The sequence below is a fragment of the Theobroma cacao genome, chromosome 4 (assembly GCF_000208745.1).
Source record: "Theobroma cacao cultivar B97-61/B2 chromosome 4, Criollo_cocoa_genome_V2, whole genome shotgun sequence".
NCBI classification, from domain to species: Eukaryota; Viridiplantae; Streptophyta; class Magnoliopsida; order Malvales; family Malvaceae; genus Theobroma; species Theobroma cacao.
This window is the reverse complement of record NC_030853.1, coordinates 9,185,295-9,202,239: the sequence shown is the minus strand read 5'-3', so window position 1 is coordinate 9,202,239 and position 16,945 is coordinate 9,185,295.

Genomic DNA, 16,945 nt, shown 5'->3' with positions numbered 1-16,945 from the left:
CATATATATATATATATATATATATATATATATACACATAATATATATACATGAATTCTTGTATGCATGTGCACCTATCCTATAGGGTAAAGATGTTTGGAAAATGAGATGTGATTGCACTGAATGTTTAAAGTTGAAATTCCTAAATGTTTTAAAATGAGTTAAAAGACAACATGGCATCGAGTTTGCTTTTGATATACAAATTGCATTGTTTTAAAACAAGTGCATCCTTTTTCCAACACCCCTTACATATCGTTTGCTTGTTCCCTTCCTATATTCACTCATTGGGTTTATACTCATTCTTTTCAACTTCTTGTTTTACTTTTCAAGTTCGGAGGTAGTTGGATCCTAGGTTGGGGTGCTTCCTCATATTCATCTTTTAGTAGGTTTACCATGACACTCAATGATAGTACCCATGCCCAGAGTCACTCCGTTGGAAGTCAAGGGTCTTTGTATGTGTACATGTATACTTGATGTGAATTGCTAAGATTTATTTGGCAAAATATCTATGTATATTTTGATTAATGAGGCCATTATGAGTATATACTTGGGTTTTATGAATTGTTTTCGAAGAATTTATTATTTGAACATTATGAATTATAGATCTTAACGAAATATGGATGATAGATGGACTAATATACAAGTTCATATAGAAAGGCTTGCTTAGGCCTAGTGGGCAGTGCCTATTGGGCCCTTGCACCGATCATGGCCCAGGATTTGGGTTGTGACATTAGAGGTTTTCATTCATCAATACGATAACAATTATAAAGGTTATAAGTCTATTGGATGAAGTTCTTGAGATTAATATGCTTTGCAAGGGAATTGTAATGGGTTACAATTATGAGATCCCTATGCAATAGAGTATAATATCTAAATGTTCTTAGTCAATATATCATTGAGATTGGACATCAATGATGCCTAAAGATTAGTACATTCTATATTCCTTACTTAAGAAGTAAGCAATCGATCTCATAGATAGAGATATTTAAAACTAGAATGTAGGTGCTTGTTCTTGGAATAAGTTCGCTAAACATGCCCTGGCATGAGAAATGCATTTGGTATATCACTCTAATGTCTAAGCAAATATTTCTGATGTATTAGTCGTGTAAATATTTCTTAGACTTGAGATAGCAGGTTATCTTATATGTGGAGTGCTATATATATTTGATCATATCCTTCTGGGGTCTTACCAAGGATGCCAAATTAATATATGGTTGGTTATAGAATGAAACATGTGAAGGCAAATGAGTAGTCAAGATAGGAATCATCACCCCAATTGATTCAGGGGACATATCCTAATAGTTTTGGGTTAATATTAGCTTATTGAAGTCCTTGGCCAAGGCAACTAGGAGATTATAAACAAAGTTTCATAAATCTCTATAGAGCTAATGATCTAACCTCAAAAATGAATATGAAGATTAATAAGAGTAGATACAGTACTATGCTCTTATCATCTCTTGGATATATGATGAGAGAATGAATTACACTGATAGATTGTACACTAAAAGGTTGTCAAAGAACCATTTGACACTCCTAACAATTAGGTTGCCATGATGCATTGCTAGATGCCAATCTTGGTTTATGGAATTGAATTAAATAATTATAATAAATATGATTCATTTAAATTAATTAATTATGATTTCACTTCAATTGCATTTTCAACATGTTAGGAACCTAATGGGTCACACACAATAAGTTGCATTATGAATTAAATGGGTAGTGTGATGATTCAGGTTGGACTTAAAACATACATTAGGCCTTTTAACTTCTAAAGAACTTAATTAAAATAGTTTAATTAAGCTTTATGAAAATATTATAAATAATTATAATATTAAAACCTTAATTGCAATCAAATACAGTAAATCAATTTGATTTTAATTTACAATGACTTAATTAAAAGCATTTAATTAAGTAGTGGGCCAATATTATAAAAGGTTATAACTGTGAGACCTCGACCTCTATAGGCCCATAACTAGGTGTAGATGCGATAACACGGGCCAAGGGTAATTTCATCATTTCTCATGGTGAGCTCCTAGAAGTAAGCTTTTAGAGATTATTAAGGTCTAAGTAGGCCTAAGGAATAAATGAATGAGGGTAAAATAAATGAAGAAGATATAAATACTGATAATTTCCACAATAGAGGTAAAATGGTCATTGTGCACATCGAGCCTAAATTTTTAAGTTTTCATGAACTCGAGTACTTTTAGACTATTATGGAATTTGTCTCAATGTTGAAGGAGTAAAAAGAGTGCATAAAGGAAACGAGGAAGACAAGTGGCCTTGTTAAGGGCATTATTGTAAATTGTATGAAAATTGGATAAACTTTAACTATAATTATCTAATCTCCAGCATCTTTTCTTTAGTTTTCTAGTAGCTTCTCTTCTTCTTTTTCCTCCAATCCTTCTCTCCACTCCATGTTTCTTTGCACCTTTCATGGAAGTGTCCTTTGAAACCTTTAAAACTTCCCCAAATTAGCTTTATTTCTCATGTTTTTCTACACCCTTTCATAGGGTTTTTCATGCTCTTCCACTTTTACACCTCAACAGCCTTCAAAAGTCTTTCTTAAGTACATTCACTCAATAGTTGGACGTGTAGAGAGAGAGGGAGTGATTTCCCCCATTAGGTTGGAAGAATTTGGAAAATAAACTCAATTACAAATCCACCAAGGTGAGTGAACTTGCATTTAAAATATTTTGGGAAAAGTATTGGTATTTGGATGAAGCATGTGAATGATTTTTATTTGATTTTTCGTTAAAGATTATGCATGGTAACAAGCCTTTATTAAAATGTTTTATATGGTGAGTGTGCAATATGATGAATCCTTGTGCTCCTATAGGATGCCGATATGTATATATATATATTGTGTATCGATAGTTAATATTATGTAATAAATATAATTGTGCGTGTGCACGATGTAGGGGATGCACATGCTGGTGATGACGGGTACGGGAGTGTGGATGATGATATTGCCAGTGCACGATGTGGGGGATGCACACGGCGGTATTAACTGTGCACGATGTGGGGGATGCACACGATGACTCCAGCTATGTGTGCGATGTGGGGTTTACACAAGAGCTGGGTGAGGCAGTGGTGGTATTGGTGTTTATATATATATATTTATGCAATAGAAAGTTCATGAAATATGGTATATGGTTGTAATGTATGTGAAATCTTGCATGTTGAACCTTGAAAATTGCTAAGTATTTTCAAGTTGATTTTGTCATTGCAGCAAAATGGTCTTTTCTTGATAAAATGAGAAAATTTTTTTTGGTGTTCTGTTTCTCGCTGCAGCGATAAACTCTCAGGTTGGGAGGCTAGCTACAGTCCTGTAACTCACTGTAACAAGAATACATTCTCGCTGCAGTGAGATGCTTACAAGTGGTTTCGCTGCAGCGAGAATGAATTCTCGTTGCAGCGAGAAACCTTCTGTCTTGCTTGCTGCCTTGTTTGGTTTCTGCCATATTTTGCACTTCTTTAACATCATAGTTGATCATGGACTTCCAACATCAAGTAATTTATTTAATTAAGTTTGAAATGAGGGGTTTTAGTGAGGAACCCTCGCCCAGTTGATGATTTGAGCCCAAATTTCGCTGCAGCGAGAATGCCTTTCCACTGTAGCGAGGATCAGTCATTTCGCTTTACTTGCTTGAATGCTACTAAAGTTTTCACTATTCAAATTCTTTATTGTGCATGGATCCTTCATCATCAAGTGATTAACCAATTAAGGGTTTAATGAGGGGTTTTAATAAAAACTAAACTAAATTACATTATTTTTAAAAATAAGTGCATCATGATTTCTTTAAACTTTTCTTATCGTTTGCTTGTTCCCTTCCTTTGTTCACTCACTAGGTTTATACTCACTGTTTCCAACTTCATGTTTCAGACCAGGAGGCAGTCGGTAACTAGGTCGAGGTGTCCTTGTAGATTCTTCTCCTTGGTAGGTATCTCGGCATTCAATAGCTGTACTTTCACCCGAGTCTTTTCGCTGGAAGTCGAGTGTCCTTTTTGTTGTGTATAAACAAACCAGATGTAAATGATTAAGATGTATGTTTTAGACAATATATGTATATTTTGATTAGTAATGCCACTATGAGTTGGCAATCATTAGCATTATCTTGAATTGGAATTATGAAATATGACTTTAGGAACCTTTGATGGAATGATGAACAAGTCATATAAATAGGCTTGCTTGGGCTTAGTAGGCTATGCCCATTGGGCCCATGCGCCGGTCATGGCCCGAAAACTAGGCTGTGACAATAATATTGAGGCCTTAGTTGCAATTAAAGGAGTTATTTAACCTAAGTATAAATATAACTTTTAACTACTGCTCATAAGAACTCTAGTTGTCAGGAAAAACAAAAGAAAGAAAAAACCTAGACAGAAAATTGTTAGTAAACTCTCTAGTCGCCCCTTTAAAGAGAATTCTTGAGAAGAAATTCTCTTGTTTGGTTCGATCATTGATTGTGTGATTAAAAGGACAAATTTTGTTTACTTTGATAGCACATAGAGTTGTTGAAAGCTCCCACATTGTTGAAGGTTCAAATGCAATTGTGTGTGAAACCATTGAAGGCCATACACTTGAGTTGCTTGAGTTCTTCACCTCATTGAAGTGTGCTGAGCCTTTTCTTTTTCAAGAGGATTCACCATTGTGATTACTACATCACTTGGCTAGGTAATATTTCTGATTACCATTTTATTGTTTTGTTTGTATTAAACCTATCAAGGTGATCCATGTGTGGAGGCATGTATTTTGTTGTTTAGATTATTCAATTTTTATCTTACTCTGTTGTGTATGATCTTTACACATGCCATTCCTAATAGTGGTATTAGAGCCTTCGTTGACTCATTTTAATACATTTTCTTGTTTCATTGTTGTTAATTCCTTGCTATAATTGGATATGAGGGGTTTGGGTTTAGGAAAAGTTAAGACTTTAGATTTTTTGAAACTATTTTAAAGATGTTTTAATTTTCTAGACAAATTTAATTTGTAAATTTTAAATCTTGTTTTTGGATGTACTAATATGAGTTTTAGCGTCTTGATTTTGTAGATTAATGTGTGCATTAGATGCACAAAAGAGATTAACATACAAGATTTAAATTTATGATATTTTCATGAGGTTTAAGTGAAAGAATGTGATTCTATGTAGCCTCTGTTATGGTTCGATTTTCAACTTTGAAAAGGGGTCTAATGGCCTTTAAAAATTCTGGAAATTAAAGGAAGCAATGTACATTGGAATTGCTCCAAGAGGGATTGCTGATTAAGGGCTGAAGGTGGTGCGAAAACCATAAAACAGTGGCTGAAACCACAACAATCGGCAGTAGTTTCAGGCCACGGTTTAGCTTTCTGTGGCAACATAAAAGGAGCTTAAAATTGTGCAATTTGTTGCATTTATTGGTTAACAATTTAAGTTTGAAAAGGTTTCAAATGTTTCCTAATAAGGTGTTTCAAAATCAAGGGATTTGATCCGTAAATTTATGCAAACCATATTGCCACGCCAGTAGCTGAAATCATGTTGAATATAGTAGACATAGGTCACGATTTTTGCGTGTTTTGGGCAGCTTATTTGTATCCAAAAATAGTGAAATTTAATATGGAATGGTTCCATATGTTGGCTACCAGATATAAAAATGGGGAATTAAATCATTGATTTAAAGTTGCTTTAAAGCCAAAGACTACGAGTGATACACTCTTGCTAGTAGCAGTAATAAGACCACGATTTTTGGATAATTTGGCTAATCAATTTGCTTCCAAAAATTGTGATAATTAGATATGGAATAGCTCCATATGATGGCTCCGTAGAAAATAAATTTGGGATTAAAATTCTTACATATAAGTCCCCATAAAACCATAAAACAATGATTACACTAATCCTCCCTATAGTAGACTAATGCCATAGTTTGACGAAGCAAGGCTTAGAAGCACACTTTTGTCAAGGTGAGTGGATACATCACTTTCAAACTATTTTATTATTGTAAAGCTAAGAGTATGACTTGATGGTTTATTGATGAGTATGGTTTCTCATAATTATTTTGCTAACTGAAAACCTGTTTATGATTGAACTCATCTGTCACGACCCGGAACTTCCATCGAGCCCGTGACAACCGTCGCGACGTCCCAATAGACATTCATTACCCAAAATGTCTATCGAAACCTCACAAGGCTTAACATCAGTTTTTCTCGCTTCCCCTGTGAGTATTAGTTACTAAAATTATGTTTTGAGAGATTATAAACTATTTCCAAATCAAAACAATAGAAAAACAATGTTTTTCTCACAGGGGTATTTTAGTCATTTTTCCTCAAAAATCTCGAAATTCGCTAAAAATGTAGTATACGAGTACAAAACACATAATTCATAATCAAAAAATAAGTTTAAACATCTAAAACCTTCATTTAAAATGAAATTATGATTATTTGGATATAATAAAAAAATAAAAGAAATATTCAATAAAATATTCTATTTTCTTAAAAAACAATATTTTTAGAGTTATACATAAATAATTTTTGCAGTGTAAAAGCAAAATAAATTCATACATATTGTAATACAGTAAGCTAGAGTATTTAATTTAATTTACAATAACCAGTGGGCCCCCGAATAGCTAAAAGTAAAAAAGACTGTGAACCTATAGTTTGGAGGATGCAAATCCAACTATAGCCCTCAATGAAATGAGCTATCTACCGACTATCCTGAGCCTGAAATGGGTGAAAATGAGGGTGGTGAGATTATATAATCCTAGTGAGTAAACAAATACCATCTAAAATATCTAAAGCTGAGTAAATGGAGATAGATAAAATAGTTTAACATACTGTAATTCATCACCTTTCAACTCATTTCAACCAAATAAAATCAATTGATATAAATCGAGTAATCAACATGGCTTATGAATTTCTTAAAACTTTGGCTCGTGCCAAAATCATTTTCATACTCAGTTATTAGGGATACCTTGATCAAGGGCTATCCCAACTGAGTCCACCAAGGCTGTTAAAAAGTTATGTACACATAAATCATGTTTTTATTTTGAAAACATAGCCGTTCCTTGGCATTGGCTGAGTTCACCCTCACGTGGTGGTTTGGCGTGAAGGGAACTCTAAAGTGTTAACCTCAGGAGTTATCCATCCGTGCCTCTCATACTGAGGTATGAATATAATAGGATTACTGTGCCCCTCTAATAGGCTGGTCCACGGAACCCATCCACTGCAGCGACTAATTTATAACCCACCATATAATAAAATTTGCAATAGCATGACATGGCAATTATTTTATTTTACAGCCTCTCAAGGCAAATTAACAGTTCATACATTTTCAAAACATTTACCAAATCAACCATTCATGCCAATATAAGCCATTCAATTCAAAACATGATTTATAACACAACAATTTAGTCTCCAATTACTCCATTTTCAAAACCATCTTTCAATTTTAAGACAATTTTATAAGATCATTTTCATTTAATCACATTTTGCTTATAAAACATAAAGATTTGCCATTTAAACTCATTTTCCATAAAATCACAAAATCGGATGGAAAACACTTTAGATAATTAAGAAGATAGTAAGGTTACTCACTGTATTAGGAGTTTAAGATACTCTTATTCTTAGTCCTCTGATACAACGTCTTTACCCTTGTTAGAGGGCTCACCACCTATATACAATACACGACACATAATTCAATATACTGTGTCATATCATTATAAATCTATTTCAGGCTCTTTACTAATGCATGAAATGGAATGCAAATTGTTTGGATTATCGTCTAAACACGATGTTCTACACAAATCCAATTGTGTACCTAAATTAAATGGTATTGGCCTAATTCGATCTATCACTCGATTAATTGGCCAATATGTCCAATTTAACTCCAAGTAATTCCATTTTTCTCCCAATACTCCAAATCATCAAACACAAATTAAGTAACTTGAAATATGGCAAAAATCATCCTCACATTTTCTCTTTGGAATTTCGGCCATAGTGGGTGCATCAATACTATGATTTTTCCTACTTGATTTTCTTACCATAATTCATCATTTCCTAACCAATTCACTCGAAGTAAAATCAAAATCATCATCCACACTCTACATGGAAAAATTTGGCCAATGGTGGGTGATGGGAGAAAATGAATTTTTGTTGCTTGATTTTCATGCTACACATCACTAACTAAAAACACTAAAATACATTGAAATATAACCAAATAAATCATCAAATCTTCTCTCTCTAAATTCGGTCAGCCATGAATCCTTTATGATATCTTGTGATTCAACCATGAAAAATGCAAAATAATGCATGGGAAAGGTAGAAAACAAGTCAAAATCAAGAAATTTTACCTTTGATTGCTTGATTACTTGAATTTTCACACTTTTCCCTTGAATTTTTCCACATAGGGTTTTTGTTCTTGCTATGGCCGGCCATGAGAAATGAGTTGGGAGAGTTTATGTGCTGATTTTTAAAGTCAAATATAAATGGATGAGATTTTGACACATGTCACCATTCCATTGGTCCATGTGTCATACAAAGCCATTAAGCAATCTTTCTCTACCACTTAAATTTCCTCAATTATCTATGATAATATTGGGTAAAATCCACGTGCTGGACAAGTGTTGGGTGGTGTAAAGTTACAATTTTGCCCTTGGGTGGTAAATTACTATTTTACCCCTATGCTCGAAAAAATGTCGAAATTAAAATTCTTCACTTCTCAACTCAAATTATACTCCAAATGATCAATCTTAGTCAAAAATTTCATCCAACACTCACATCTTAACCTCGAGTGGAAAAATGACCATTTTGCCCCTATGTCATGAAAATTTCAATTTGACTCTAATCGATCATTGAACTTCGAATCACCATTTTAAGTCATTCTGGGGTTTTAAAATTCTCAATTTCATCTTAAAATCTCTATTTGGTCTAGTTCAAGGCTTAATTCAACTTAATTGTACCATTTGGTACATTACCGTCCTTTAATGATTTTCGAGATACCTAAATAAGCACACATGCATTCTTATGTAAGAATGGCATAATAGACATATTGTAGAGCTGGGCTTGACATCATCCTTTCGGAAATAGTTTTCAAACTACTATGTATATGTAAATATCCTACTATGTTTTAGCTTTAAAAAAGGGAGACAAGTCCTTTCAATCGTTTTAACCAAAACCACCGTTTCAAAGAGATAAGTATGGAATACACGAAGTATGCTAAATTACGCTATATATGTGTCACGACCCAACCCGAGGATTTGTGATTGGCACACGAGCCCAGCGAGTAAGCCCACTAAACCTGAGGAAGCCTTAGAATTCAAAATCATGCAACATAAATGCTAAGGGATTTAATAAGCAAATAGTCATTATAAAATTCAAATATATTACATTATCCCTGGCTCACAATCCATACAAATATTCAAAGGCCATACATTGCCCATCAAATCGAGTTCATATATAACAACCCTTATACAATTCTAATGGCACATCATGCTTGACATATTCTACAACTAACCAACTGAGAGGTAGAAGGCCCTCTAAAACTCAGTGGAATGACACAATGGGAGGGAGACCTACTAGATGCTCATTACGTGTCCATCCAATTGACGACACTTGCCACATAACCCTATAACTTCTCTTATCTGCACATGGTATAACAGAAGGGTGAGTCATCTAATACGCAATGAGGGGATATTTTCAAAACATAATATTTCACATATAAATTATAAATCTAGGCCTATCTAGCCATAATACACTCATATTTAAACATCTACAATTCCAAAAGGGCGAGGATCATCCTAATATTCTACATACACAACTCATCATATTAAATCTTGCTGGATTACATCTCAATGGCATATCATATCCATAATTTATAAGTTCCGTATCCTCACATCAAATCAAATTGATTCAAGGCTTACCTTTAAAGCTATTACCAATAAACTAAGCTTCATACGCATACCTTAGTTGCCTAGCACATTCTCAAATCTCATTTACATATATATTTGCTTATCTCAAAGCTTTTCCACAAATATCATTCATAGTTAACGACCATAATTTCATATTCTAATCAAATCATGCCATACCCGATGTATGTTGACATAGTAAAACGAAATTCAATGACTGGTCCTGCCCTGTACATCATCAAAACATGCACGATGGCCAACCAACGAAGAACAAATCATGCTTAGAGCAAAGCCACAGGCGAAAAAATCAAATCGTGCATAGCTCCAAAGTAGCTGACGGAGAACAAATCACGCACTCATTGAAGTAATTAGTAGAGAATCATAATCTTTGACCGAAGTAATGTCCTGATGGTCGGCATCACTTGAAGTATTCTCAAATGGGTTGCATCAAAGCACTGCATGAAGGAATCACATGCGGGACTAAAACCACCATCCTTGTTTACCACCATCCTTACAGGCACACAAAATTCACAAAGCATGGGACTCCACTCAACCACATGTTAGATCAAAGTCCGAAATTCATCCGTCGGATGAAATACATATCCACAACTCAAGCCATTGTGTGTGTGACATTCCATATGTCCACATCAAATCATATTTCAAGTTCAACGAGCTTTAGTCATCTCTAAGCTCTATATAATGCTAAGTGCCTTTAAATCACTAAGGCATCATCAAACGGAACATAATCAATCTACAAGCCCTCATGCCTTTAACCCCATATGGGTATTCATCATACTCAATCCAATCAATAGTGGCTTAACAACTTTATGCATATCCTTAAATCAACCACGAATACATGGGCATTTATGCATATATCATATCCATAAGTAATCATGGCTCTTTGGCCTCACAGATTTAATATCACTCAATCATTGTGCCATTCACCTAAATAGATATCTGACTATATACCTATTTGGTAGCCCATTAATCATGATCTAGCACAATCCTTAATCCATAATTCATATTGCACCATGTGTAGGCCTCTAGCTTTAGGTCCTACATACCATGGGTTCCAACACAATGCCACCTTGTGGCTCCCCACAAATCACACAAACAAAAATTAGCCTAGGCATCCTCATCTAGACACACAATCATATTTGTTCTCTAGCCTAGGCACATACTACTAGGCATACACACACACACACATATACACATATCAATTCTCTAGCCTAGGCATTCTCATCTAGGCATACACACAACATTTAAGTACCATGGCAATGCATACATTACGCGAGATGCATCACATGCAGTTGATTAAATCCCACTCACCTTGACAATCGAAGGCACTTCCATAATCAAGCTCAACTTTTAGCCTCTAGTCATTCTCCAACTTGCCAAGACATTAACAGCCTCCATTCTCCCTTTGAATAAATCAAAACATCACAAAAATGTATGTTTCCTAGGTTTCGAAAATATCCAAAATTTTCAAAAATACCTAAATTCAATATACATGCGCATTCTTCCAAAAAAATGAGCTAAATCCTTACCTTAGAAGTTGGGTTGCCCAAATCTCAAGTAAACTCAAAGGGGGAGAGTTTGACCAAATTTGAAAATATTTAGATATGAGGTTATTAACCGATTAAATCAAAAGTCAATTGGTAAGAACACTAATCTTACCTCTAAATAGATTTCCCAATCTTGGATCTAGCTTAAATAGGCTCTAAATGCCATTTAGAGGCGTAAGGTTTCATATCTAGTAGAGAGAAAAAGAGAAAATGGGTTTTCTCTTAAAATGGTAGAATGCCTAAAACCCCTTTTTATTTTTCCTTCATACAAAGATGTATTGAAATGTATCAATACATTTGCCCATATTTCAACTAAACGTATTGATACATTGGGGCAATGTATCGATACATTTCAAGTAAAATTGGTCTTAGGTGCTCCATTTTAAATGTATTGATACATTGGGACAATGTACCGATATATGTTCATCAAATTTCCAAATCTATCGACACATCTTGAAATGTATCGATAGAATTTCTCTAGAATACCTCATATTGTTCCTTTTGCCAAGAATGTATCGATACATGAGGGGATGTATCAATACATTTTCCCCTGTAGGTAGTTAAGTATTTTCTCACTTCCAAAAATCCAACTTAACACCCCAAATCCATTCCTTGTTAATCTCATACCTCCAATAACTCATATAATTCAAATCCTCATACATATATTCTCAAATATACATCAAATTAGATCAAATCCCCAAACTATAGGATTAATTCATCATTTTTATCGATATTTGGCTTAATGTCGTATTTAGGTGTCAAAGTGCTAAACATATGCACAATTTCATTAAAAACTCTCCTTTATACCAATATTCATAGTAATACACCTATAAGTGTAGTCATATTCACCAAAGTTCAATTTAGCTCATCAATTGGCTTAGCTATTTCATCATATTATTAGAATCCTCAATGTACACTAAAATTCAAAGTCTTTTTTTATAGACCACAATAGCTTATATGCTTGCTCCACAAGCATATACATCGAGTTTTCAAGTTTACTCATCAAATTACTTGGCCAACATCACATTTAGGCCATATAAAAATCAGGGGTGTTATAGTATGTGATGTAAATTCCACATATTAGATGAGTTATGAATGAGCACATATTGTATGTTTCATTACAATGTATGTGATGTTGATTTCACATACCACATGAAATGAGAATGAGTACATGAAGTAAGGTATGCTAAAAAGTATGTGACATTGTTTCCACATACCACATGGGATAAGAATGTGTACATGATGAAGATTATGATGCAAAGTATTCTATGTTTTTTCCATATACCACACAATGTAAGTATGAAAGCGTAATTATGATGCCATACATATGAAATGTTAAATAAGAAAATATGTGTAACACCCCTAATTTTTTGTGTAAAATAAGAATGATTTATGAAATATGTGGAGTCTTGAAGACTTTGATGATATGATATGTATGCCTAGTGTTTAAGAGTGTACATATTGACACTTAGGCAAAACATTGAGGAAATATGTGATAAATCCCATAATTTGAGATTTTGGATATAAGTTCGATGTTATCTTTGTGATTTTTTTTTTGAAAGTATTATCTTTGTGAATTTATATGTATGGGATTAAGTTAAGTGAATGATTTGAGGTGTGATATTAACAAGGAATGATTTTAGGGTGTTGAACTTGGATTTTGTAAGTTTTGGAAGCTTAGGACCGCCTACAAGAGTGAAAGTATCGATACATACCCTAGATGTATCGATACATTCATGGTAGGATGAACAATAAAGGCCCTAGGAGGATTTTCCATCGATACATTTAAGAATGTATCGATAGATTTGGCCAAAGATGAACATGTATCGATACATTGTCCAAATGTATCGATACATTGTCCAAATGTATCGATACATTTGAAGTAGAATACAACCAAAACTATTATGCTCAAAATGTATCGATACATTACCTCAATGTATCAATACATTCATTTGAAGTTAGGGCAAATGTATCAATACATTGCCAAAATGTATCAGTACAATAGAAAGAAAAGGTGAAAATAAAAAAGGGGCGTCGGGCCATTCCACCCATTTCTTTCTTTCAACTCTTTCTTTCCTTTTTTCTCTCTAGAACTTGAAACCCGAAAGCCCCAAATAGATTTTGAAGTGATTTGAAGCTATTTGGACCTTGAAAAAGCATTTTGGAGGTAAGATTTAACATTTTTCCCAATTATTTTCATATTTAATCGATTAATAACTTCAAATTTGACTTTAATCCAAATTTGGTATTTTTCCCTCTTTGGTTGGATTGAAGAATTTGGAGCTAAGACTAGTGCTATCCAGCTTCTAATGTATGGGTTTAGCTCATTAATGAAAGACTTGAGCTTAAATAGTTGGATTGCAAAGATTGAGTTAATTTGGTGAAAAGTTAGCATTTTTCGAAAGCCAAAAAAAATTAATGTCTAGATATTTTGATGTGTTTGAAGGGGCAAACTGAGTTAAATCAACTCATTGGGAAGCTAGACGATGATTGGAGGCTAAGGATTGAAGCTTAATAGGGAATGCTTCCTATTATCACTGTGAATGGGTTAAATAAAATGCATGTAATGCATGACACATGGAAAATGTGTTACATTGGTACTAGATTTGTATGTAGGCCTAGATGAAGATGCCTTGGCTACAGAACAGATGAATTATGTGTATGTGTAGATATTAATATATATATATGATGGCCTAGATGTAAGTGCCTAGGCTATAGAACCAAACTGTGGATTGTGTGTTTGTGTGCTGTGACGTGAGCCACATGGGGTGGCCTATGTTGCATAAGCCTAGACTAAGAGGTTTGTAGGCTATGTTGAATCTATGAGACCTTGACCTTTATACACTTGTAAAGGGAAGTATACGTGATATCCCTAATCAGGGGTAATTTCATCATTTCCTTAGCAAGCCCTTAAAAGTAAGATTTTTAACAATATTATGGCCTAAGTAGGCTGAAGGCATAAATGAATGATCAAATTAGGGGTAAAATGAAAAGGAAAAAAAATTTTGATGATTTTCACGGTAGGGGCAAAATGGTCATTTTTCACTTCAAGTTAAAATTTTAAGTTTTCATGAACTCGAGTATGTCTAGACTATTATGGACCTTGTCCTGGTGTCAAAGGAGTAAAAAGATTTCATAAAGGGTTGGAGGAGAGTAAGTTAATTGGTGGAGGGCCATTTTGGTAATTTAAGTGGAATGGATAAGATTGGCTATAAATACTTTCTTCCAGCAGCTTCTTCTCCCATTTTCCAACAGCTTCTTCTGCTTCCTCCTTCTTCTCTTTCACATTGCTTCCAACCTCCATGGAAGCTTGATATGGAGCTTGCATGATTTTCTCTCTCCAGCTCTAGTTTTCATACCTTTATGCCCTTATGACTAGAACCCTTGTATTCTTCCACTCTTTCTCCTTAAAACTCTTAAAAAATCTTATTTCCATACTTTCTCTCACTAGTTGGGCATTCTAGAGAGAGAAAGAGAGAATTACCCTATTTGTGTGGAAGCTATTGGAAGAGAATTTAACTACAAAGGAACCCTAAGGTGAGTAATGAACCAAGCTTGGTTTTTAGCTGTGAATAATGGCTAGTAATTTATATTAAGAGTTGTTTTATTGCTAAGGATGTTCATTCATTTTATAGTGATTTAGATATTGAACATAGATAGCCATTTAAAGTGGCAATTGAAAGCTAGCTAAGAGATAGCTTTGAGGGTTTATAGTATGTGAATTGACCTATTGCTGATGCTAATGTGATTATAGGTTATAACGAAGCCCTATCATCCCAATTGGATCATTAGAGGAATTAGAGTCAGCTAAAGGCTCAATAATATACCAGTGAGTGGACTACCTGTCAAAACTATTTTGGGAATGTGACTGTTTTGTACAAAGTGTTTGAATGATTTTATACAACTTTTCTTAAAAATGAGTGCCTTGGGAACAAGCTCTTGAGAAATGGTTTATGTTGTGACATGTGACTATTATTAATTCATGCACTACCACATTGTGTTGATATATATATATGAATATATTGTTGTGTAATGACATTGACTCGGTTATGTGCGAGTAGGGAGTACGCATAAGCCGAGGATGACTTGGTTATGTGCAAGTAGGGAGTACGCGTAACCTGATGATGACCCAACCATGTGCGAGTAGGGAGTGTGCATGAGCTGGTGATGATGATGATGGGATGGTGTGCATGATGATGATGGGTATACGTATACATATAAACATAGGTAAATATGTGTGATATAGGAAATTAATGAGTAATGGTATATGGTTGTAATGCATGTGAAACTTGACATGTTAAACTATGAAAAATTGTTATGCATTTCATGTTGGTTTGGACATTTCAACAGGGTGGTTTTTCTTTGGGAGAAGGGCAAATTTTTCATTGGTGCCCTGTTTCTCGCTGCAGAAAGAATCATTTTCGCTGCAGCGAGAAACTCTCGGGCTTGGAGGGGTAGAGTGGTCAAAAACTCACTACAGCGAGAATGCATTTTCGCTGTAGTGAGAATGACATTGTCGCTTTTAGCTGCAACAAAATTCATTATCGCTGTAGCGAGAAACTTTCTGTTTCTGAGTTACAATTTTGTTGCAGCGAAATTCATTCTCGCTACAGTGAGAAACTTTCTGTTTCTGGGTTACAATTTTGCTGCAGCAAAAAACTTTTTGTTTTGTCTCCTACCTTGTCTAATTGCTACCCTATTTTTCACTTCTTTGCTACCATATCTAAGCATGGACTTCTAACATTAAGGACTAAATGAGTTAAGTTTAAAATGAGGAGGTTTAATGAGAAACCCTCGGCCAGTTGAGAAACCCTTATTTGGCTAATAACTAAATCCCAACAAATCATGATTTGTTCTCCTCTAAAGGCTTTGCCCTATGCGTGATTTGATTTTCTGTCGGTTGGCCACTGAGCGTGATTTGATTATGTCCAAGGGAGCACCACTGTTTGAGTTGATTTGTATATGATGAGGATAACCGTGAGAAGGTTAGATGAACATGATATGATCTTGATGTGATACTTCGACAACTAAAGTGTGTCGTGGAAAATGATTTGAATAACATTGATCGGCTTCAAGAATAAGCCTAGTGATATATGTAATGATTTGTGGAGGCATTAAGTATGATGACATACCCTCACATTAGAGATTTTAGGAATAATGATATGCCCTACATTCGAAGATTTTTGTTAGAATACTTAGATGTATAGACAGTGCATATATTTCGTATATGTGTTTAATGTATATATGACTTTGTTTATCTTCACCACTCACTAAGTATTATGGTACTGTCACGACCCAAATTTCGGGTCATGACCGGCGCATGAGCCCAATGGACGTAATCCACTAAACCCAGGCAAGCCTATTATTTATCTTACTTATGATTCTATTTATTATCACTAAGTCCTATTTCATGACTTTGAGTCAAAATAGTGATATACATTGCCAACTCGTACTGGCATTACTCTTTTAAAATTTACATTAAGTTCATCTATACATAACAAAATAAT